General features: G+C 39.4%; 1 long non-coding RNA gene across 2 annotated transcripts; it reads right to left on the bottom strand.

Annotated features, from left to right (window-relative positions):
- Nucleotides 1–1,286: 1,286 nt before the first annotated feature.
- Nucleotides 1,287–23,667, bottom strand: LOC139084532 (uncharacterized). Of its 2 annotated transcripts, none has more exons than XR_011541978.1 (4): nt 23,569–23,667; nt 4,755–4,899; nt 2,701–2,841; nt 1,287–2,564 (listed from the first exon to the last, which is right to left on the bottom strand). It is a non-coding gene; the product is annotated as an uncharacterized lncRNA (long non-coding RNA). The 2 variants fall into 2 exon arrangements; XR_011541979.1 differs by lacking the exon at nt 23,569–23,667 and adding an exon at nt 13,111–13,379.
- Nucleotides 23,668–25,263: the final 1,596 nt, after the last annotated feature.

Genomic DNA, 25,263 nt, shown 5'->3' with positions numbered 1-25,263 from the left:
CATTGGTAGTTGTGCTAACTCAGTGACCATCACCAAGCTTGCCTACACTCCAAGGAGCATAAACTCCGTGAAAACCAGGACTACAAGTTGGCAAGTCCACATAGGACCATGGGCTAGTTGGGAAAGGCCATTAGTCCCTTTATCCCTCTCCCCACCCCACACTCCCCTCACTCTCACTCGCTCACTGGAAACAGTCTTCGTGTAAAGGATCTTACTCTGACCAGGGAGAGAGAAATCCATCCTGCTAGAACTCACGTCAATGTATAATTCCCACAGTCTGGGAAGTCTTCCTTATCTCTAACCTAAATGAAGGGAGGTTTTGTTCAGTCTATTCCCTCTAATTCTATCCTCAGAAAGACGTATTAAAGCTCACCATTGTCTTTTGTGTAAAAGCCCTCAGTGTCAAAGAAAAAATTAAATTTGCTCCTGGTCTTAGAGAGTCATCAGTGTTACAGCTGCAAGTGATATTAGAAATCATCTTCAGCAACCACTCTCCCATTTTTACCCCACCTCAACACCTGCACCTTAAAATATGAAGAAACTGAAGCCCAAAGAGGTTAGGTAACTTGCCCAAGGACACACAGTGACCTAATCAAGTTTTATTTGTGCCATATATTTTTTCCTTCATTCTTTTAATATTTCCTCGTACCATAAATAACTCTGAAGTTCTCTTGTAAGTAACAACCTCTACCCAGGTGATTGCAAACCCTGATGCACAAAGGGGCTCCCAGACATAAGGAAAGAGAGCTAACGCCTAAGGAGTGGCAATAACTATGGCCAACTAAATCTCAGACACCAGGTCTAAAGGTGGCAACCCTGCAAGATGGTGACTATCATCCCCACTTTTCAAATCAAGAAACTAAGAATCAAGGCGGCTAAATGGCTTGTCTGTGGGCTTCCAGCAGGTGAGCAACACAGTCAGATTCTGAACTCAGCTCTTTCTCCAAAGTCTACATTGGTTGTCATTAAAAGCAAGGGAGATAGGGTAGGCCCGGTGGCCTAGCAGTTAAGTTCATGTGCTCTCCTTCAGTGGCCCAGGCCTTACTGGTTCAGATCCCGGGCACACACCTACGCACTGCTTATTAAGCCATGCTGTGGCAGGCATCCCACACATAAAATAGAAGAAGTTGGACACAGATGTTAGTTCAGGGCCAATCTTCCTCGACAAAAAGAGGAGGATTGGCAACAGATGTTAGCTCAGGACTAATCTTCTTCAAAAAAACAAAGTAAAACAAAACAAAAAAACATGGCAGATATTGAAAGTGCTTTTAAAAGTTAACAGGACATTTTTTATAAAGTATTATAACACTTTATTTGTACTTAAACTTCCACATTAAACTCTTCATGTCTTCTTTATGTAGAAGTCCATCTGAACATTGTCTCTTTTAGCCTATAAGACTCTAGAAAACAGAAATCAAATTTTTTAGAAGGGTGCCATAGGCAACTATGCACTACTATATTTTATTGGTTAGAATTTGACAATGTCGAGTATAAAGGGAACATTTTTTCCAGTGTCAATATGTTCTGCTTACGTTTATCACTGAACTAATTTTACTTTTTAAACCACGGCTGGCCCAGATCCAGCCCCTAGTTTGCCTTCCTGTTATTTTTTGAAAGGTTGTTTTTATTTCCCCTGCATATTAACACCACCTTTCAGTGTCCATTTTTCCAGTTTCTCATCCAAATTAATAGGGTCACTGTGGATTCTGATCCTACTCCCTAAGGATCTAGAATCCTGATGAGTCTGTTCCGCCAAGCTTTAGAAAACGTCTCTCATTAATTGACTTATTGTAGCCAAGGCTCTTTTCGTTACATGGAACATAAATTCTCTCATGCTGGATCAAGAAAGTAAAAGAGGCTTATCCAGAGAATGTGAGCAAATCTCACACTTTCTAAGGGCAGCAAGTAAAATAGAATATTATTTTTAATGCATTATTATGTTTTATCTGTATTTATTGTCCTGCATTTAATGCCTCAATCTTCAGTATATGATAGCTCATCTGAGGGCTATCTCTTCTATATTATAAACTTCTAGAGAGCAGAGTTGGTACCTGTTATTTGAGTTGGGTGCCAGAGTAAAACATGTGTCTCATGGGGACGGAAGATAGGAATTTGAAATGTGAGGCACAAAGGTGAGTCTTAGTCACTCTGGGAAGTCTTTTCTTCTCTCTGATCTTTTTTTCCTTTCTGTCTCTTTCTTTCATGGTGTCTCTGCACCTTCTTTACCATCTCTTATCGTTATTATCACTTCATCCTTTCTTAGCATCTTCATCTTCCTCTCTCCAAGCGGGTCTCGTTTCCTTGCAGATGGCCCAATATCGTCCTCTTCAATCCCTGAGTCTACATGAACTTAAAGCTTCAAGGCTCAGAACCAACCATCAACAACAGTCTCTTTTTCTTAATTCCAGTTCTCAGGAGGGAATCTGGTCACTGGTCACAGGATCAGCTGGTCTTGACTGAGAGCCCATCCCTGGTTTAGTTAGCCACAACGGGGAATGGATGAGGAGAGTGTCATGTATTAGGCAGGGCTGTTCCAACCAGTAGCTGTAAGCACAGTAGGTTTTCTAGAAAGGGACAAAGCAATGCAGTCAATCAAATTTATCTGGCACATCCCCCGGCCCTCACATATGCAATTTTAAAGGTGTGTGTGCACACCTAACATATTCTGATTATCCACATTAAAGCCGTAATCACATTTACCTCAACCCGACAAGGGACAATCCAAAGTCACATCACATCACACCTGGCTACTCTGTCCCAACATGATGCCTCGGAGATATTTTTCTCCAAATGAAGCCTTTTCCTCCTCTAGCTCAATCTCACAATTTTGCAACCTAGGGACTAAACAGTAAATTTAATCGTCACTTCCAAATATATCTTAACAGAGGAAAAACAGGACACAAACAAAAATTAGATAGAAGAAAAAAAGAAAACGGTCTATGAGATGACATCAGGTTAAAGCACACACATTAGCCAATAGTAGAAATTCTGCCTCATCACCCCATCTCCCCAGACACAGACTCACATCTTGTAGCATTGGGGCCCCTTACTGGCATTGGAGGTGAGATGATCACATTATGGTAAGTTATAGGACAGGTTCAGCAAACACCAACTACTTCAGCTTATTGACACTTCCTTAGCAGGCTAGTGAACTGCTTTAAGTTTGATATAAGAGAAAGACTCTGCCCACTGGGAGGATTTCCCTTCTCCATTGTCCTTCAATGAGAGGATGCTAGCAAGAATTCCTCCCTGTCTAACACAGTAGAATATTATTCTGGAGATTTGATTCCGACTTGGAAATTGCTTGAGACATGAACGTCCCTGAAGTCTTGGTCTGAGTTAAAGGCCCTTGTCTTAGCTCTTAAGTGGGGTTCCCTAAAAGCAGAGCCTGAAATGAGGCATTCCTGTTCAAAGGATTTATTGGGGGAATGCTCTCAGGAGAAGGGCAAGGGACCAAGGTGAGGGAGGTTGGTGCATAGCTCCTGGAAGAGGCCGCTCTTGTTTGTCTGAGGTCTGATAGGATGGCAACGGCATCCACTCAGTGTCTTAATGCAAACTCTCAAGCTGACCAGGGCTATAATCACATGGCACTTAATCTTGGCCTTTCCAGAAGCTGTTGGTGGGGCAAGTTTTCTAGAAGAAGTTATGGGCAGAGCAAGCAGTGAAATCTGCAAGTATATAACATAAATGAATTAATGAATATTTATTTTACATCTTTTGTATGTGTGTGTGCATAAGACTGTGGTGGAAACAAAGAAAAATAGCACAGAGTTCTGCCTTTGAAGAGGTTTTAATCAAACTGGGGAGGAAGATGCCCCCACCTAAAAAATGACAACACATGATAATGGATTAGAAGAGTGAGATGAGTGTATCAGAAAATAACTAGTTCCACAGGAGTTCAGAAGAATGATCAATGTAGTCTCAAAGGAACTGAGATGAATGCCAGGCTAAGTACAGGGGTCAGCAAATTTTCTGTAAAGGGTCAGATAGTAAATACTTTAGGCTTTGTGGGTCACGTAGTCTCTGTTGCAGCCATTCAATTTGGCCACTGTAGTGTGAAAGTAGCCAAGACAACACATAAACTAATGAGCATGGCTGGGTCCCAATAAAACTTTATTTACAAAAACAGGCAGTGAGCCAGATTTAACCCATAACTGTAGATTACCTTTATGAACTGAATGTTTCTGTCCCCCTAAAACTGATATGTTGAAGCTCTAAACTCCCAGCGTGGCTGTATTTAGAGATGGGACCTCTAAGGAAGTCATTAAGGTTAAATGAGGTCTTGATCTGATAGGATTAAGGTCCTTGTAAGAAGAGACACCAGAGAACATTCCACCTCCCCCCCCAACATTACCCCACCTCGCTATTAACACTCCTACACACACACACACACGCACACACACGGAGGAAAGGCCACGTCAGGACATAGTGAGAAGGTGGCCATCTACAAGCCAGGAAGTGAGCCTTCACTAGAAACTAAATTGGCCAGAATATTGACCTTGGACTTCCAGCCTCCAGTACTGTGAGAAATTACATTTCTCTTGTTTAAGCCACCCAGTCTGTGGAATTTTATCATGGCATCCCGAGCCGGCTAACACATTTACCAACTCCTGGGTAAGTGTAATTTAGATACAGAGGTAAGTAGCAGTGCATCTAGGCAGGGGCGAAGTGTGAAGAAAGGCATACTTTTGTCAAGGTCCCAGTGACCCCCTCACTGCTAAAAGCCAGCAGTCAATATTCAGTCCTCTTCGTACCTGAGCCATCAGCAGCATTTGTAGCAATTGATTTCTTCTTCTTTCTTAGTAACCTTTCTTCATTAGGCTCCTAGAGCATCACAGTTTCTTGGTTTTCCTCTTCTCTCGATGTCTCTGCTTGGCTCCCCTGTTTTCCCTCCAACTCCTTAATGTTGGAGAAACTCAGGGCTGAATCCTTGATCCTCTTGCCTTCTCTGTCTACCTACATCCACACCCTTAGTGAACTCATTCAATCTTATGGCTTTAAATGCCATTTATAAGCTAATGACTCCCAAATTTGTATCTCCAGTCCGGATTTCAAAACTATTCTCCAGACTTGTACATCTAACTGCTTACTTGGCAGCTCCATCTGAATGTTTAAGAGCTATCTCAAACACAAACGTCCAAAACTGAGCTCCTTATCGCCCCTCAAAACTTCTCTACATACAATTTTCCCCATCTCTGTTTTTCATCTTCCAGTTACTCTTCAAAAGACCCATAACCATTTACAAAACTTAAAAATACAGTAGTCTGAAGTCAGGATCTCAAAGAGGTATTTGCACTCCTATAGTCATTGTAGCATTGTTCCCAATAGCTAACATGTGGAAACAACATAAAAATCCATTGATAGGTGAATGGATAAAGAAAACTTGTTAAATACATACAATGGGATGTTATTCAGCATTAAAAAGAAGGAAATCCTGCAATATGCAACAACATGGATGAACCTGGAGAACGTTATGCTAAGTGAAATAAGCCAATCACAGAAGGACAAATACTGCATGATTCCACTTACAAGGGGTATCAAGAATAGTTGAATGCATGGAAGCAGAGAGTAGAATGGTGGTTGCCTGGGGCTGGGGGAAGGAGGAAATGGAAAGTTGCTATTCAATGGGAATAAAGTTTCAGTTATACAAGACAAGTAAGTTCTCGAGATCTGCTGTACAACATTGTGCCTATATTTAGCAATACTGTATTACACACTCAAAAATCTGTTAAAACGGTAGATCTCATATTAAATGTTCTTACTATACTTTTAAAAGGTTATTAGTCCACAAAGAAAATATAAATAAATTCTACTCAAAAAGAAATCACATGAATCATACGAGCCATATTTTTCTGATCACAATGCAATAAAATTAAAAATTAACAAGCTCAATTACCTGTAAATCAGATCTAAATAATTCTTAAAGAGGAAATCAATACTGAACTGCAATTTATTTAGAAATTAACAAAATAAAAGCACTGCAGATCCAAATATGTAGGATGTGGACAAAGAGGAAAATGTATACATTTAAATGAATTCCTTAGAAAATAAAATAAGTTGAAAATAAATTAAATATTCAGTCTTAGAAGTTAGAAAGAGAATCACAAAATAACCCTAAAAAAAAGTAAAATGAAGAAATTAATAGTAAAGAGATAAATTAATGACAAAGAATATTTTTTAAAGTAAACTTGATCAAAAAAAAACAAAAGCTGGTTTTTTGAAAAGATCAGCTACATATGCCTTTTACAAATATATTCACATTATTAAAGAAAAAAGAAAGAAAATACAGAGGCTGGCCAGTGGCATATTGGTTAAGTTTGTGAATTCTGCTTTGGGGGCCCAGCGTTTGCAGGTTCAGATCCCTGGGATGGATCTAGCACTACTCGTCAAGTCACGCTGTGGCAGCGTCGCACAAAAAAGAGGAAGAGTAGCACAGATGTTAGCTCAGCAACAATCTTCCTCAAGCAAAAAGAGCAAGATTGGCAACAGACGTTAGCTCGGGGCCAATCTTCCTCACAAAACAAAGAAAGAAAATACAAATTAGAAAAAGAATAAGAATGAGAAAGGATAAATAGGTATAGATATAGAGAAATTTTTGAAATAACAAAAAGAAATACACAAGTATATACAAAAAATTTGAAAATTTACGTAGAAGACAATTTTTAGAGAAAATACAAATGACTAACAACTCAAAAAGAACCTTAAAGCTCAATGATTCAACAACAGAGAAGAAATGTAAAAGTAGGCCAAATTTCTATTCCTGCAAAATGCATAAATCTTGGCTGGCTTTACAAGTGATTTCTACCAACTTTAAAAAACCTGTAATTCCCATATTATTTAAATTGTTCCAAAGCATAGAAAAGTATGGAAAGTTTTCCAACCTCACTCCCTGAGGACAGCATAATTCTGATGCCAATTCCAGGTGAAGAGAATCCCAAACAATTCTATTGGTCAAAACAACTTATGAAAATCCTAAATATAACTTTAACAAATTAAGTTCTAGAGTGTATTAAACAGTACTATATATGATTTAACTATGTTTAACTAAGGAATAGAAAAATGATTTAATATTAGGAAGTGTATTCATGTAATTCACCACAATAACATATTACAAATGAAATAACATAAAATGATCTTGCTAAATTCCAAAAGCACTTTGTAAATGAAGCACTTATTTCTGATTAAAACTTACAGTATGCTAGAAATAGAAGCAACTTACTAAAATTGACAAAGATTATAATATAGAAATATATCACAGATGTCTCACTTAAAAGTGAAATATTGGAAGCATTCACATTAAAATTATGAGCTGAACGGTGGTGCCTGCTAGCAATACTTCTATTTCACGTTATTTGCTGCACCCCCATCGTCCAATATTTATTCATGGGAAGACAATAGTATCATTATGCAGATGATATAATTATCTATCTAAAAATATCTAAAATAATTAACTGAACAACTATTAAAACTAATAAATGTAATTTAATAATGCACTAGATTTAAGACATAAACCCATAGCTTTCCTATACAAAGGCAATAATCAATTAGAAACAGGAACAGAAAAAAAAATCTGGTCACAATAGCATACGAAGCAGCAATATGCCTGGAAATTATCTTTAAAAGCATTCAAGAAGTACAGACAGGAAATAATACTTTACTGAAGGGCATTTTAAAAAGGAACTGAGTAAATAGAGTAGCATGCCGTCATCCTGAGTGAAAAATTTCCGTACTCTAATGATACCAACTTCCTTAAAGCGATTCATAAAGTCAGCATAATCCCAATTAAAATCCCATTGAGATTTATTTGTGGTATCTGACAGAATTATACTTTTTCTGTAAAAGAAAATGTACAATAAGAGCCAAGATATTTTGGAAAAAGAATAATTAAGTCAAATTTGACCTACTAGTTATCAAAGCTTACTATTAAAAAAATATTATAAAGTTATAGTACTTCAAACAGTGTGATATTGAGGCAGGTACAGAAAACAAATAAAAGAACCAGAATAGAGATCCAGAAACAGAGCCATATATATGAAAATTTAGTCTATGATAAAGATGGCATTTCAAAATAATGGGAAATAATAGAATACTCAAGTGGTGTGGAGACAACTAGCTACTCATTTGGAAAAGTTGAATGTCACACCAGCCATAAAAATATCCTTCCAAAAATATTAAAAATCTAAAAATTGTTTAAATTATAAAACATCCGTGTGGTAAAGAATAAACTTTACCCAAAATGAAGTCTGGTCTTTGTTCCAGCTCTTGGAGAGAATGGAGGTAACCACTTAGGATTTTTCCAGCGCTTGTAGTATCCTTGTTGTTCATGAGGGGCCCCTCACACCACACCTAATTTGTGTTAACGAGGTGATTCATGGTGGATGGTTTGCGCCAAGGAGATAACTCAAGATGGGGACTGGCCACACCAGAAGGACCAACCATGTGATTAAAGGATTGATGCTTTGAGACACAGCCTGATCCCTCAAAGCGGAAGGGGTTGGAAATTGAGTTCAACCACTTGGCCCATATTCAATCAATCATGCCTACATGAGGAAACCCCAGTAGAAACTTTCCATGTAGAAGCTTGGGTGAACTCCCCTGGTTAGCAATAACAAGAGAGTTGGCACACATCATAGCTGAAAAGAGGTAACACCATCCAGGACTCCACACGGAGAAGATGACTGAAAGCTTTGCATTAGGACCCCTTCCAGACTCCACCTATGCAGTTCTTGTTTCGGCCGGTCCTGATTTGCATCCTTTGGCTATAATAAAACTGGAATCATAAGGATAGCTCTTTCAGTGAGTTGGGTGAGTCTTTCTAGTGAATTATCAAACCTGGAACCTCTGAATTTGTGGCCAGTTGGTCAGAAGTGAGGGTGGCCCTGGAGACCCCCAAACTTGCAGCTAGCACCTAAAGCGACGGCAGTCTTGGAGGACTGTGCCCTAAACTTTGAGTCTGACAGCCTTATTACAGCGTGCAAAAAGAAACAGCGTAGGATATTTCAATAATCGTGGGCTACGCAAGGCCTTCCTAATACAACTCAAAATACAGAAGCTGTAAAGAAAAAGATGGACAGATTTAATCATACAACAACATAAACTTTCTGTACAAAATAAAAAAGGATACCATAAAGCAAAGTTACAAGATAAGTGACAGTTTGTGAGAAATATTTGAAACCATTTATAGACAAAGGAATATTATTTTTAATATGAAAAGTTTCCTTAAATGAACAGAAAAATGACAATTCAATTTTTTAACTGGGTAAAGCATATGAACTGGCTATTCATAGAACTACAAATATCCAACAAACACAAAAAGAGAGAACCTCACTCATAATCCACAAATGTAGATTAAACAATGAAATATCACTTTTCACCCTTCAGAGTGGCAAAAAATAAATATCCAGTATTGGCAAGGGTATGGTCATAGCAAGAACCTCCTAAATTACTCATAGGAAGATACTTTACTACGATATTTTTGCTCTTGCAATTTGACAATACCAAAATTTTAAATATGGATAGCTTCTGAATTCTAGAAGTCTATGCTATAAAATCACTCATACATGTGCACCAAGATGTAGGTCCAGCCATGTTACTGCAGCAGTTTCTGCTCTGGCAAAACCTGGAAATAATCTATATGCACCTGTCAGGCATTGTTTAAAAAAAATAATGGGTTACATCCACACATACTGATAAAGAAAGATCTCTAAGACATATTTTGAAAAAAAAGTTTAAAAAGACAAGTCACAATACAATATGTTTAAACATACTTTTATATATAAGTTATATTCTACACATATAATGTAGGGAAGGCCATATAAAGATACCTCTGAAACTGGTAATCACTGCGTGCCGGGTACTATAGATTGGCTTTCTCAACTGCCCTCCCAGCCTCCTTCTAGTTGCACAGGTTAGAGGGCTAAAAACCACTAGATTTCTGGGTGTGAATGAGGCTTAGCCTGTTAGAAGGACTTACACAAGATTTGGGAGGGCAAGAGAAGCACAGGGAGTTTCCCCGCCCGTCTTGGTTGTTGCTTTTGGCAAGCAAGGTTGTAGTAACAGTTTTTCTGTAGGGCCATTCCAGCTTCCTGGTGTTGACATGGAGTTGTGGTGGCAGCTGGCTCAGTAGTGGATTCTTGATTCCGGCTTTCTGATCCATGACTCACAGCCACAGGTGCCCACTTCCCAGCTTCTTGGGTGTCAAGAGGCCATTACAACAGTGACCATGGTGGCAACAGTAACTTCTTGAACTTGGGTCACACCAAGAGGGACGAATTGAACTCATATGTCCCGTGGCAGCCTCAAAAGCAGCAGCTCTCCTATGGGTCAGTTCTATATCATTCTGGGGTCCCAGCCTATAGCCTATACCTCTTTTAATGATTTTGTAAGCCCTTAAACCCCTGTGTTAAATTTCTTCGTGTTTAAAATACCTAGAGAGGTTTCTATTTCCTGCACTTATTAGGTGAGAATAGTGGGGTTGGGGCAGTGGCCCAAGAATCTGCACACCAGGAGATTCTCAGATACATGTTTCAGCTAAATTCCCTTTTGAGAAGCAATGCTTTAGGAAGGGAGTACTTGTCTCAGGTCACCCAAATAGTATCTGTAATAAAGTTGGGCTGTCTTTTCTTAAATGCCTCAAGACTTGGGGTGCCACCTAGAGGCTTGGCAACAGAGATGTCCCTGCTAGGTAATAGGCCTCTAATTAGCTACATTAGAGTTTATTGAGTTTATGAGGCAGATGTCAACCTAGAATGACTTAAACTACTTTGTTGAAAAGAATACAATAACCTGTCACCTAGGTGCTTCATCCAAGATGTGAAGGGACTGGATTCAAGATGTATTTAGCAAGATACTGATGGACTTAAAGAGTGTTTACACAAAATGGATGAGAAGGATCGGGGAGGAGTATAGTTAAGGTTTCCATCTTGGAAGGATGGATTCAGGAAAGGAGCAGATTTGAAAAGGAAAGTAATTAATGTGGCTTGGGAAATCATGAATTGGAAGTGTTAGAGATCCAGCAAGGCTAGAAGGCAAAGATCAGTAACAAAAAAGAAGAGGAAATCATTGCAATCTCAGATGCAAGAAATCATTACTGAGATAACATAAAACCTGGTTTGAAAATTAATTCTACTATGTTTTAATTGTGTAATCTGTCTGAGCCTTATCTTCCTCGTGTAAAATGGAAATAATATCCACTTCTCAGGAGGTTGAAAGAACAATATGAGGCCCCACATGGAAAGTAGCTACACAGTGCTTGCCACATGGGGTAAACCCTAAATAAACGCTAGTTTCTTTGCTTCCTCCTACTGGCGCTTGCTGCCTGAGATTTTACAACCAACCTATATGGCCGTAGGAGAAGAAGGACCAAGTGTTGCTTGACACATCTATACTACGCTATATGTGGAAAGTACATTGTAATGGTGAAGAGAAAGACTTACAGCCCAGGCATTTAATCACAAAGACTAGGGCAACCTCACTTACGAGGTCTTTACGTTCTCATAAATATACCATATCTTTAACACAGCTGTACAGATTCAATTTGTTCTGGAGGAAGTAAAGTAGATCATGATCACGTATTCTTATATGCAAGGAGAGAGAAGAATGCTGACTTTACCAGTACGCCACCCTCTCTTCCGGCACATCAATCGGCGTTTCTATATTCCCGTGTATGAGCCCTTAATTATTGTAATTAGCTAATTGAGTAAGTATTGTATTGACTGTCTACCGGGAATAGATTCTTTAGGGGAGAAATATTCACCATTGACTGATATTTCAAATTTTCATTATATGTTACATAATACTTGGGTTCCTATTAAGAAACAAGTTTCAGATGCTGATTTCTGAATAGTAATCAATGTCAGTTTATGATGCTTACGGGTATTTTTTTTGAGAACATCGAAGATTTTATCCGAAATCAGTGAGCTGTCTTGGTGTTTCTTACTTTCTACTTTTCCTGACCAGTTATGAAAATTGCTTGAAATGTCATATAAAGGCAAAGAATTCAGGCATGCAACAGATATTGACATGTATACTTTCCACTAACATTTGCTGACCTTTTAGGTCAGTATGTTTTAAAGTTTACTTAGCAAATCAATATAATTTATTTCAGTTTAGTTTTAAATTGTTTTAAATTGCCAGAATTTTTCCTTTTTTATGAATGCAAAACTACTGCCAGAGTATATTTATATATGTTAAAAACATAGTTCCTTTGGGAATTAGAAGTATCCTGCATTATTATGATTTTTTCCCAAAATAATAGAACCATATTTAAAATGACCCTTTGTCTTTTGCCTCTTCACCTCATGTGCCCTTATTTCCTTTAAAGAGCTATAATGTCTAGAAAGCTGTACAAACAATTAAGCTAAATCATTTTGTAAGCGATTCTACGAAATGCAAGAGTGATTTTTTTCTTAAAGTCCAAATGTGTAACTCAGCTTACATGAGCATATAAGCATATTTTGCTTAAATTACATTTCCATCTGACAATATTAATTTCATCAAGGAAGCTTAGTATAAAATTAATTATAGCTATCATTTATGTTATTTCATCTTCCCCTTCCATTGAAGCTTCAATGAGAATTCATCAACTGAAGGGCACAATTCACATTTTAACAACAATAATAAAGAAAATAATCAAAACTACTTTTTTCCCCTCCTACTAGAATTCCGTGACTAAAGACTCCTCTCTTAATGTCATCTGAAATGTAATAATACATTTTGAGGATCAGGAGAAACGCTTCCAATAGATATAATGGGAGCACATCTAGTCATATTCTCCTGCTGACAAAGAACATTTCAGTTTCATTGACTTTGGTGAATAACCTCCTGTGATTGCTTGAGAAACTAGTTCCAAGAAAGAATCTGAACAAGCATTCAAATGCCATACCGTTCAGCATAAAGACAAGGATATCTGCTTTTATTCACTCACCAATTCCAGAACACTAAGATTTATAAAGAAAATCACCTCCACCCTTCAGAAATCTTCTCCCCAGCCCAGCTCCCCATGAGAGCTCACTGCTGGCAATGGACTAAAGTCGGACCAAACCCCTCTAGGTATTGGATGCAGGGTTTTCTCCAGGAAGCAACAGCAAGGCAGGCAATAATGTTACGTACCTCAGATAGGCAACTAAGGTGAGAGAATCCTTGGAAAAGACAAATTTGCTGAGGTGTACACAGACATGGAGAGTTGTAAGGAAATCAAATTCCATATCCTAAACTTCCATCTGTGTTTTGTTCTAAAGCTGACTTGCTTGAGCGCCTGGGGAAGGTTATGCTGGTTCTCCTTTCCTGGCCTCCCCATTCACAGTGACCCTGCATTGCAGGGTTCCCACATCAGGAATAAAAGTTTTACCTCTAACCCACTGTGAATTGAACTATGGTGTAAAAACTTCCAGACTGCCAAAGAACAGGAAAATTCCTACACGTTGGTGTAGGCGAGGCTGCCTTTGATCATGACATTCATTATATGGTAGAATGGGGAGTCAGAAGTGAAGCCAATTTTCTTTTAAGTCTCACTTCTTCTGCCCTCTAATTAGTGTCAAAGGATCTAGCACTTCTGAGGGAGGTCATGGGAAAGCAAAGCAAAGAACGTGGGTAAAAATTGAAAGAATGTCACCTTATTCCACCTGGGTGACAACACATGACAAGATTCCTAGGCCTCACCTATGTTTCTTAGATTAGCAATTATTTGCAAAACAAAATAAAACAACAAATATGCTGGGAGACCAATTTGCTACAAATCCAGCCTCTCTGTATTTTCACCTTTCTGAGTAATAACAGGATTTGGTGCCAAGATGTCAACCAGACACTTCTTGTGCCCCATCGCCCATCCTCTAGGCCCACTTGTGCACTCTCGCCAATGAGCTGCACACACTGGTGTAACCTCAGCGACACCTCATATCTCTCACTTTCTGTCCCAGGGCCTCTCCTTTGCTTCCATGTGGGACACCCACCTTTGACACATGCACAAACCTGGAAGGGAGATAGATAGTTAATATTCCATGATGTGACCCTTGACCAATAGGAACAAGAGCCAGAGATAAACTCTCCTCTAATATATCCTCTGGGTGGACAATTTTGAGGCATATTTCACACGACTCCTCAAAGGGTCCTTAGCAGGATTGAGCTGCAGTTGCCCACGGTGGTGACCCAGCTCCACAACAGACCCTTGGACTGGCTTTTCCTCCTTCCCTCTTTCAACGCTTCGTATCTCCCACTTCTATCCCTTGGGGTCACTTCTCAAAATAAGCCACCTGCATGCAAGCTCCTGTCTCAGGCTCTGCTGCTGAAGGGAACCCAGGCCAGAGGGTCTCAGTTGCATATTTTGAAGGATTCCAGAAGAGGCCAAAATTCCCATGATTATTTCTATAAAATGACAGTATATCTTTGAGTAAATATGGGATATATGGGTGATAGGTAAGTTAATGTCTTATATTTTCCTATATAATTCACCCAGGTACAAGAAACATTTTTATTAAACTTTGCCAAAACATTAGATACTGTAAATACTCGGGCACAAAGTTCATTTTTAACTTGGCCCAAACCTCCCACTTGCCTGCCTTTGACTATGTTCATTTATTCCGTGTGCTTTGGGTCTGAAGATCAAAATAAACAGGTTATGTTATAGATTTCTACCATAAATCATGCACTTAACAATAATATTTCATTCATCTCTTAACTTGATGCATCTTATAATTTAATACATCATTTATATGCCCTACAATTAATAGTGGCCAAGCAGTTTTTTGGGTCAATTTTTACAAAAATATAAAGGTGCAGTCTAAAAGCCAGACCATCTCCTTATATGCAGATGTGAGACGAAATGTTTCTGAAATGAATTCTAGGATACAATATCTTAAATTCTAGAAAACCAGCTTCACTGAATTAGGATTGGTTCATCTTTTAAAGATTTAAATCTGTTCCAATTCTGTCAAATATATAGTTATAAAAAATCATTTTTCATCATGAAATAAAATTAAAATTCATTTATATATAATAATACTCAAGTACCACAACTTTTAAAGAATTTTTGATGACTTCCTAGATAATTTAAATTTGGTATTCGTATATAGATCTGTGTCCAGAAATGACGGATAAATTCCTAAAGTACAAAAGTCCAATTTTACGGGGTTATTTTTTACCCCAGTTTCATGTAACCTTAGCTCCAGAAACAAGGGACCTGTAAGTTAAAGATTAATAGGAATAATAGCTGATCTACTAGAGTCTTTTTTTTTTTTTAAGATTTTCTTTTCCCTTTTTCTCCCCAAAGCCCTACAGTACATAGTTGTATATTTTTAATTGTGGGTCCTTCTAGTTGTGGCATGCAGGACTGCCTCAGCATGGCCTGATGAGCAGTGCCACGTCTGTGTCCAGGATCTGAATCGGGAAAACCTTGGGCCACCGAAGCAGAGCACGCTAACTTAACCACTCAGCCATGGGGCCGGCCCCTATTAGAGTCTTTTTAATACACTTCCAGATATTGAGAAATTAAGTGATTTTAATGGTTAGGTAACAAATCTGTTTGCAAATCAGATGTTTTCCGATTTTTGCCTTATACAAAACTAAGTGGTCATTATGAAATTATCGGCTGCTAAATAATTAAAAATATTTTTATTATAGATTACTATATTCTTTTCACATGCAACTTAGAAGAACTTCAAATAATTAAGTGATATTCCTACATCAAGACTCCTTCCATTCCCACCAACTTTTGTCATCCAGTTTTCTGAGTACCTACGCCTAGGTTAAGACAGAAAGGAAGGCAGGGAGGGGGAGGGAGTAAAAAGGTGAGAAGAGAGGGAAGAGGAGGAGAGGGGAGAGAAAGAGAGAGAGAAATTTGAAGTTGAACTCTGTCACGTTCTAATGATAAATAATATTCATCTGTAGATTCATAAACTGGTTGAGGAAAAAGCCAGCTCCATCCATCTCAATAACAGATGCATTTTCAACAGACTTTACATTTTATATTTAATAATTATCAAATTTTATAATACATTTATATGCTTTTGTTCAATTTAATCCAACTAATAATTTTATAGATAATTTAGTGCATGAAAAATTGTTAGCACTTATAGACTTATCACCAAGTGTAATGAAAACACTTTAAATTTATGGGGATACTTTTATTGTCACAGTACAGTGCATCCAGGAAGCGATTTTAGAGTTCTAGGCATGAGATAATCAGGTCTCACACTGGCGTGGCTTTAGACTTAGAAGGGAAGAAACGAAGCTCAGACATTTCTGAAAAGAACCTGAAAGCACAATGACTTCAAGATGTGAGAGATGAGATCGAAGAAGATATTAAGAAGACTCAGAAATGGAAGTCTGGGTACCTGGGAGAATAGTGATTTTGGTGACCTGATTATAATTAAGTCATTGCTTTTAGGAGGCTAATCTTGTAAGGAAAGTCAAGACTACTGTGTTCCACACAGTCTTGAAGCTGTGGGAGATGGGACAGGAGGGAGCTGTGAGGCAGGGAGGTGAGGCAGGCACGGATGAGCTTCATATCACCCTGTGATGTTTTACGTTCTTTCTCCAAACACTTAAGCAACAAACCAGGCTGGCAGCTAGGCTCCATCTACACATCATAGTCATCTCTACATTTGGATGATTAGTGGCTGTTGATGTCATTTTAAGTGGAAAGGTCATAATGATTTTATTCTTGCCTTTCACAACACTCATTGATTAAAAGCTTCAGCGTCAGCTGTGCCCAGTTTTCTCAGGAATCCTGCAGCTTCACTGTTCTGAAGAGAAGGTGCCAATTTTGCTAAATTTGTACGGCTATTTTGAGTAAAGCCCCTCTCCAAGAGTTAAAAGCTAAGTCACAAGCACTTCCCTGCTTTTGAAGTGACTCATTCTTCAACTCCAGGCCTGAGGGGTTGATGCATTTTACAAAATTTAACGCTTTTCAAAATGTATTTTTTAATAGATACGTACATGTCTCTGGTTAATGATATACCACGTGATTCAAGTTTGTGATGCATTTTTTTTCTTCTCCCCAGGGAAGTCTGCTTACAACCAACTTCTAAAAGTTGTTTTATGGTCAAACAATTGTTTTAAGTGACACGACAGCATTTTGATTTCACTTTGAAAAGATATACTAAAATTAAAATACTAAGATGGGCTGGTACAACAGTTTCACGTTGTTGCTATTATTGTTGTTTTTAACAAAACTACACCTTGTGGAACACGTACTGGTCCATATTTTTCATCTGCTTTTAATAGTCAACTTTTCCACATTGCAAGTTCTACTTCATAAATCTGTCTGCTTGATGTAGGTTAATGTTCCAGCCATAATTTTTTACTGGCTTTGTTGCATAAATCGCTTAATATTGACCAATGAAATTGTGCTAACCTCTGCCTCTACCAAACTCCAAATCTTACAGTTCTTTAAGCAGATGGCAAGTAGACAGAGATCATTTTGCTTCTTTTTTATTTCAAGTTCAAAAAAAGTCTCAATTTTTCATCCTTTGTTATTGTTGTCTCAAATGTTTTCTTTTTCTTTCACATTCCCTCTGATCATGCTTTGCTTTGGCATATTTAGTCCATTTAATTAGTTTAATTAATTGTACCTCCACCTATATTTCTTCTAACATCTCGTGTAACTTCATTCCTCTCCAATTACCACATATATTTTCATCTATCATTTATCTCCCTCAACAAGAGGAGAAGGAGAGGGGGAGAGGAGGAGGGGGGAGAGGAGGGAGAAGGAGGGGGAGAAGGGGAGAGGGGAAGGAGGGGGGAAACCATCTACAGTGAACACTGACAGTTCTGCATTCCTCTCCATCCTTGGGCCACTCAGCGGCCCGTTCAGATGTATGTCCTTCAAATCAATTGTGCCTTATTTAGCCAAAGGCCTTTACTGATGACATCCATCCATACACATATTTCTCTCTTTCTTATTGTTACAGAAGTGAATTATGCCTCCCTATGCATTAGACTAGAACTAATAGAAAGGTGATATTAAAAATTATTACTTTTACCCTAAGCAAGTCCATCTTTCAAGGGATCTAGAGTAGGCTGAAGTCCTATATATAAAGAATAAAGCTTTGCATGGCTTTGCCGATACTACAAAATGGTTTCTTGGGTTTTCAGAATTATTTTAGGAATGTGGAAGCTTTCCTAAATAGCTGCAATATCTGATACGCCATTGTTTATATACACAGCTGACTTAAATACTGTTTTTAAAAACCATGACTTCGAAAGCAACTTCCATAGAAATTATTCAAAATGATAATCTGAATTTTACATTTGACAAAGAAAAAAATCTTTGGCCTTTTAATTTACATTATATCTCTAATATCCTTAAAGTTAATTTTAATTATAGAATTTTAAATTTGCTCTAATACATCATTTTAACAGTGACAATTTTTGAGAAGATTAAATTTATTCTCTATTTCCGTGCTTTTTTTTACACTAAGAATCATAGCATCTTAAACACTCTTGCTAACTCATTCTATTTTTCTCTTTGGGGATCAGGAGAATTGATTTGTCTGAGAGCCAAGGACATTCAGTAGAGCTGGTGGATTTTCAATGATGCACACACAAAGGCCAATCTAGACAAAATTACGAAATATTCAAACTTTGTCTCTATTGCTTTAGCCTCCCAGTTTTGAACATTTCTTCTGACTTTAAAATGGTCCCTCTTTCCCCTGTCGTATGCCCACTAATTTCATGCTTGCTCCCTGTTATAGCTGTCTCATGGAAGAATATTTGAGACTAATTTACATTAGAGTGTAATTGATTGTTTTCAAGGTCATAGGCCTGGGGACATGGGAGTGGGGGTAGCGGCTGTTTCAGTTGAACTGAAAGTTAATCTTTAAGCCAAAAGACTGAATTTTCTACATAAGAATTTCAGGTGTGCATGTGGAAAAAGATGTTCAATGTAGAGGACTTCCCCATCCTTAAAGTCAACCTACATTGTCTAGCCCATTAGCCATGGCACAAGCTAGTCCACCCTGCGTGGGATGCTGCCACTTCTCAGGAAGATCTCAGCCGGCATACTTTGTGCCTTCTGATAAAACTGCTGGCATTAGCTGTCACTTGAAAACCTGGAATCACAAAGGAACTACTCATGAGGTTTTCTTTTCTTCTTATCATTTATTTGTTTACTTCAAAAAAAATTTTATTGACCACCTACTATGTGCCTGGATGGATACTCAGTGCTATGAATATAACCATGAACAAGAAGTAGCCCTGGGCCTCAAAGAAGATAAATCTAATGTGAAAGATGAGAAAATGAGCAGCTAAATTTGCCATACAATAAGATAAAGGCTTTGCAGAGGGGCCAGTAAATATCCTCCAGAAGCACAGAAGAGCACCTAACCTGGCTTTGGGACATCAAGGAGGGCTTCCCGGAGGTGATGGCTCAGCTGAGTGCCAACAGACCAATCAGGGCTAGCCAGGTAAAAAGGAGGAAGGAGAATATACTGAGAAGAGTGGTGAGCAAGGCTGTGAGGTTGAAAGTGATCACGTTTCCCTAGGAGAACTACTTCCAAAACAGAGAATGAACCGGGGAGCAAAAGAAGGGGACTGGGAGGGAAATTAAGGCCCAGGTGTTGAAGGACTTTGTAAGCCACTGCAAGGAATTTAAACTTAACCCTGAGGCAATGGGACACAGTTAGAGGGTTTTCAAGAGAAAATTACATGATCAAATACATATTCTAGCAAGTCCATTTTTGCAACAGTGTGGAGATTAGATTAAAGATGAGCAAAACTGGAGTGAGGGAGGCCAGTTGGAAGGCCGCTGCAGTAATGCAGGTCAGGGATCCCGAAGGTCTGAGCTAAGGTAAGACAGCTGAGGGTGATGAGTGAATGGTTACAAGCGTTATCAGGTAGCAGATCCATAGGAGTTGGCAACTGAGCGGATGAGGCGGCAATCAGGAAGACAAGAGCCAACAATTACAAAGGAATGAAGGATGTATCACCCCTTGATATGAGAATCCAGGAGAACAAATAGTTTTTGGAGGGGCACAATGAGTTCAGTTTGGGTCACGTTATGTTTGAGATTCTTAAAGAAAGGCTAATGCATACTGCTCATGTACTACCCAACACCAAGGGGTGCAATTGCATGGACTACGATGACAACGACCTCCCAGGGAAGGGGAGTGTTCAAACTGTTCAAACGTATATGGTGGCCCTGGTTGGGGCTCAGGAGAGAGACTCCCATTGGAGATGAAGACTTCAGGGTCATCAGCATGCAGAGAGTATTCGAAGCTCAGGAGCAAATAAATCCCCCCACCACCAAAAAGATGTGTGTAGAAAAGGAGGATCAAGAACCCAAAGAAACCCTGATATTTACTAACCAGGCAAAAGAACAGAAACCCGCAAAAGAAATCTAGAAAGAGGAACCAATAAAAACAGAGAAACCAAGAATGGTCACAAACTAGGGAAGAGGCCCTTGCAGTTTAGGTAAATTGCCACCAGGTGGAGTGTGGTCTCGTCTCAGAGTTTGAAATTCCTGCAAGTGTATTGAGCTGGCAAATTAGCTATATATAGGTCATTTGGTTCACAACTGCTTGCAGACCTGTAGACAGCGGAGGAACAGGAGTTCCATGGCATAATGTAGAGAAGAAAGCATTGATAGAGAAGAAAGGAAACTAGGTTCTGGTCCCATCTTTATGACTCTCTAGCAAGAAGACCTCAGGCAAAAGTTTGTCTCCTTGTCTTCAGTTTCTACGTGTTCAATATAAGGAAGTTAGGCTAGGTGTTTTAAATCCCTTCCAATTTTAATATTATAACAAAAACAAATAACAATAAGAAACAAGTATGCAGCACGTATCTGGGCCTGATACTTGGGTGGGTGCTGGAGATACAGAAAAAGGGATAGAACAAAGTCTGTTGCTGTACCTGGGGACCTAACACTCTAGCAGGTTAGACGTACTTGTAAACTACTAGTCCTAGCAATGTGGCAAGTGCTGTAATGGATGGACACACCGCTACAGAAGCACAAAGAAGAAGCTAACTGCTTTCCAGTCTTCATGAAGGAGGTGACCCCCAGATGAACTTAATAGCATAAGTAGTAGTCTTCAAGAGATTGTGGGGAAAGGAATCATATGCAGAAGATATAGAATGTGCGAAGGTCGGGAGGTATATGAGAGCACTGAGTTTGCAGTTCAATATGGCCAGAACATAAATGCACGGAGAGAATTAAGGCAACTGGAAAAGTGAACACAGATCAGAGAAGTTGCTACAGGTCTTATTTATTATAGCAACGTGCTTGAAGCTTATTTAGTTAAACATTTCTTTAGAGATTGCTATGTAGCATGTGTTGTTTTAAGTGTATAGTGAATACTAACTCATTTAATCCTTGCAAAAATCTTATGCAATAAATGCTACCATCACCTCCCATTTTACAACAAGGAAACTGACACAGAGATTAAGTAACTAACTGGTTCTGGCATAAATGTAAGCTTCTCAAGGATGGAGCAGGGCTTTCCAGCGAGGTGTTCTGGCTCCCAAGTTCCTGCTCTTACCCACATCTTATGCTGTAGGAGGGGTGGGCCAATTAAAGGAGTTTCTACTGGGAATAATGACTTCAAATGTGCATTTGAGAAAGTTCCTCTGCTAAAGGTGAATAGGCTGAATTGGAGGGGGTGACATTGGAGCAAGGAGTGCTGGTGCAGTATTTCAGGTAAAACGTGACATGTGCTCAGACTAAACAGTGGGAATTTTGAAAAGGGAGAGACTTAAGAGCTGTTTAGCAAGTGTCCTTTCTAGGCTTGGCGACCAGTTAAATGTGAAAGTAAAAGGGTAAGGAAAATCTAAAAGGCTGCCCAGATTTCTGCCTTGGAGAACTGAGGGAATGATAGCAATTTTAACTGAAATGAGAATAGAGGGATTTTGAGCTTGTTGAGTAAGAAATGTAATAGGCCATTGGAAGGGTCGGCCCGATGGCTGAGTGGTTAAGTTTGCCCACTCTGCTTCAGCGGCCCCAGGTTTTGCCAGTTCAGATCCTGGGCTCAGACATGGCACTCCTCATCAGGCCATGCTGAGGCGGCATCCCACATGCCACAACTGAAATATACAACTACGTACTGGGGGGATTTGGGAGAAAAAGCAGGAAAAAAAAAAGAAGTGTAATAGGCCATTGGAAACAACTTGGGAGGAAAGTCAGGATATCTATTTGGGAATTATTAAAGTAGACAGTGGTTGAAGCAATGGGAATTAGTAAGGTCTTCAGGAAACAGTGGGCAGAAAGAGAAAAGAGCTAAAATCAGAACCTGAGTGCTGAACAAGAAAAAAACATTGAAGATGAGGGGTCTCTGAGGTAGAAGGAAGGGCAAATAAGAGTGGGATCACTTGTTAATTATTTAACATTTTCCCTTGTTTCCAAGAGATTATTTAGAGTTCTGGGCTAGAATAGAGGTTTAAAAGTGTGACATTACATGTCTATAACTAGCTTGTAAGTTCTTTGCAGGCAGGAATCATACACAATTCATTTGTATATCTCCATGCCTGGAATAAAACAGTTCCTCAGTAAATACTTGGTAAATAAATCTTAATTTGTAGACTTTGATGTTCTCATAGACTTAACTTTCTCCTATTTCTCTTGTGTACACAGACCACCTTGGCAAAAGATCGCATCCAGTTTTCCAAAACGGAATACCAACAGTATCTCGATCTGGAATGTTAAAATATTTATTTTTAAATGCTCCCCAAATGAACACATTATCTACGGGTCTAAATTCTAGATCACATCCTAAAAAATCATAAAGCCTCTCACTACCCTTTCTTATGCACAATTCAGACAGTAGGCATTGGGAAGAGCTTTTTCCCTGGGGTCAGGCAAACCTGATTTTAAGCCACAGGTCCAGCGGGCCTAGCTCTCCGACCTTGGGCAAGTCACTGAATCTTGCTATGCCTCAGTTTCTTCATCCAAAAAACGAAGGGCTGCTGGGAGGATGAAATACACAGAGCCCCCGCAGTGGCTGCTGTTGTAAAGTAGATGCTCAGGAAATATTAGATCTTTGACCGCACTGCAACAGCGAGAATCCTTTTCATTATAAGAATTTGCATTTGCAAGAAGGGCTCTCCAGAAGGTCAAAGCTTCCTCGGAGCCTGCAGAGTCGCAACATCATCAAGGGCCACCAGGTGGTGATGGTGCCTCTTAGGGGACCCCAGGTCAGGGGTTCTTCACATCAGGGTAGATAATTAACTTCTCAGTGCTAAGCACCGAGTTCTGTTTCCAGTATGCTTCTTTCCATAATATCATAATCTTACGAAAATAACATGAACCCCTCCACATGTGCATATTAACAATAATAAAAATCTCTATATTATTTGAAACAAGACTTAATGAAAAAGATCCACTTAGGTACACATCACATAACTTCCTGATTCCCTTAAACTGTTTTTAATTATTTCTTAGCTTAACCTAACCTTGGTTTTAATTCCCTCACATTAATTTCAATGCATTCTTAGGTTGGCAGGAGGCTAATAGCCTCCGGACTGTGCTTAACCTTAGAATTTGGCAAAGCGCTTCATGGAAAAAGCCCTCGGTCCTTTTCACCTGCTAGGGGATTAAATCCCCTAATTAAAAGGCTTAAGCAAGCCACTTCAGCCAGTACTTACCAGAAAATCTTGGCCTCTACGTGCCATCTCAGAGTTTGGCCCCCTTCCTGCTGCCTGTCTTTGTCCACGTTGAAAGAGAAAATACTCACCGGATTCCCTGAGCCCTGTGACCCTTGACTTCTGATCAAAACTCAGTTACTAGAGTTACCCTGGCTCCTGCACAGGCAGCTGGTTCTCCATGCTGGCTACCGACGCCACTCTGCAAGATGGCTCGGCTTCCCCAGGAACGCTCCATGGGGTCCGGTCTGAGGTGCTTTGTGTTGCTCAGTTCCGGGCATCCTGGGCCCATTGAAGCCCTCTGCTGATAGTCATCAAACATGGTCTTTTCTTCCTCTCAAACTTTTAAACAATTTTGAATGCTAAAAGCAAATGATGTTTTAAAAAGAAATTTTTAAAGACATTGTTTTTAGGGCAGTGAAACTACTCTGTATGATGCCATAATGGTGCATACATGTCATTATACGTTTGTCCAACCCATAGAATGCACAACATCAGGAGTGAAGCCTAGAATAAACTGTGGACCCTGGAGGATGATGACGTGTTGATACAGGTTCGTCGACTGTAACAAATGCGCCTCTCTTGGAGAGGATGATGGTAGTGGGAGAGGTAGTGCATGTGTGGCGACAGCGGGTATATGGAAACTCTCTGTAATTTTTGCTCAATTTTACTGTGAATCTAAAACTGCTCTAAAAAGTAGAGTCTATTTTTTTTGAAGATTTTTTTAATTTTTTCCTTTTTCTCCCCAAAGCCCCCCAGTACATAGTTGTATATTCTTCGTTGTGGGTCCTTCTAGTTGTGGCATGTGGGATGCTGCCTCAGCGTGGTCTGATGAGCAGTGCCATGTCCGCGCCCAGGATTCGAACCAACGAAACACTGGGCCGCCTGCAGCGGAGCGCGCAAACTTAACCACTCGGCCACGGGGCCAGCCCCTAGAGTCTATTTTTTAAAGTGTCATTTTTATGATCATTTCTCCTCTATGACATATGTCCTTAAAGCTTCCATGAAGAAAGAAACAAGAGGCATGCTCTTGTGCGTATGTTTATCAGATCATTATTAAGCATCTACTTTGTGCTGATTGCTGTGCTAGCGGAACACTGGTGAGCCAGACAGACCCAGCTCCTGCCCTTGGGAATCCTGCAGTTGAAAGAGAAAGAAAAAAAAACAGACTAAGTCACCCAACTAAGTGCTTAATTTCACTGCGGTAAGGACAAAGAATGATCTATGAGAATTTCGCAGGGGGCAGCTGGAAAGGACTGTTTCTCTTCCCTTGGCATTCGTTCGCGTTCCCTCTTCAACGTCAGTGTGCTCAGTAGTCAGTGCAGTTGAGTCGTACAGTGCTGTCAGTCCCTCACTCCTTCCTCTACCCATTCCCCAATCATGTTAAAGGCAGGCCTTTCAGACCCAGACAGCTGAAATGTTACTACTGTGAGAATCTCTGAGCTGACACTTCCGCGAACCTTAGCTGGGCCTCCCTGTAAAAGCTGTGCTGCAGTTCAAAAAGCACCAGAACCACCTCACACCATTAGGATGGCTACTATGAAAAAAATAGAAAACTGCAAGTTTTAGTGAGGATTGCAGAAATTGGAACCTTTGTGCACTGTTGGTGGGAATGTAAAATGGTACAGCTGCTGAGAAAAAGAGGATGGCAGTTCCTCAAAAAAATAAAAATAGATTTACTATATGATCCAGCAATTC

Source organism: Equus przewalskii, chromosome 7 (assembly GCF_037783145.1).
Source record: "Equus przewalskii isolate Varuska chromosome 7, EquPr2, whole genome shotgun sequence".
NCBI lineage: Eukaryota > Metazoa > Chordata > Mammalia > Perissodactyla > Equidae > Equus > Equus przewalskii.
Note: the sequence above shows the minus strand (reverse complement) of the source record. Positions and strands in the feature narration are given on the sequence as shown.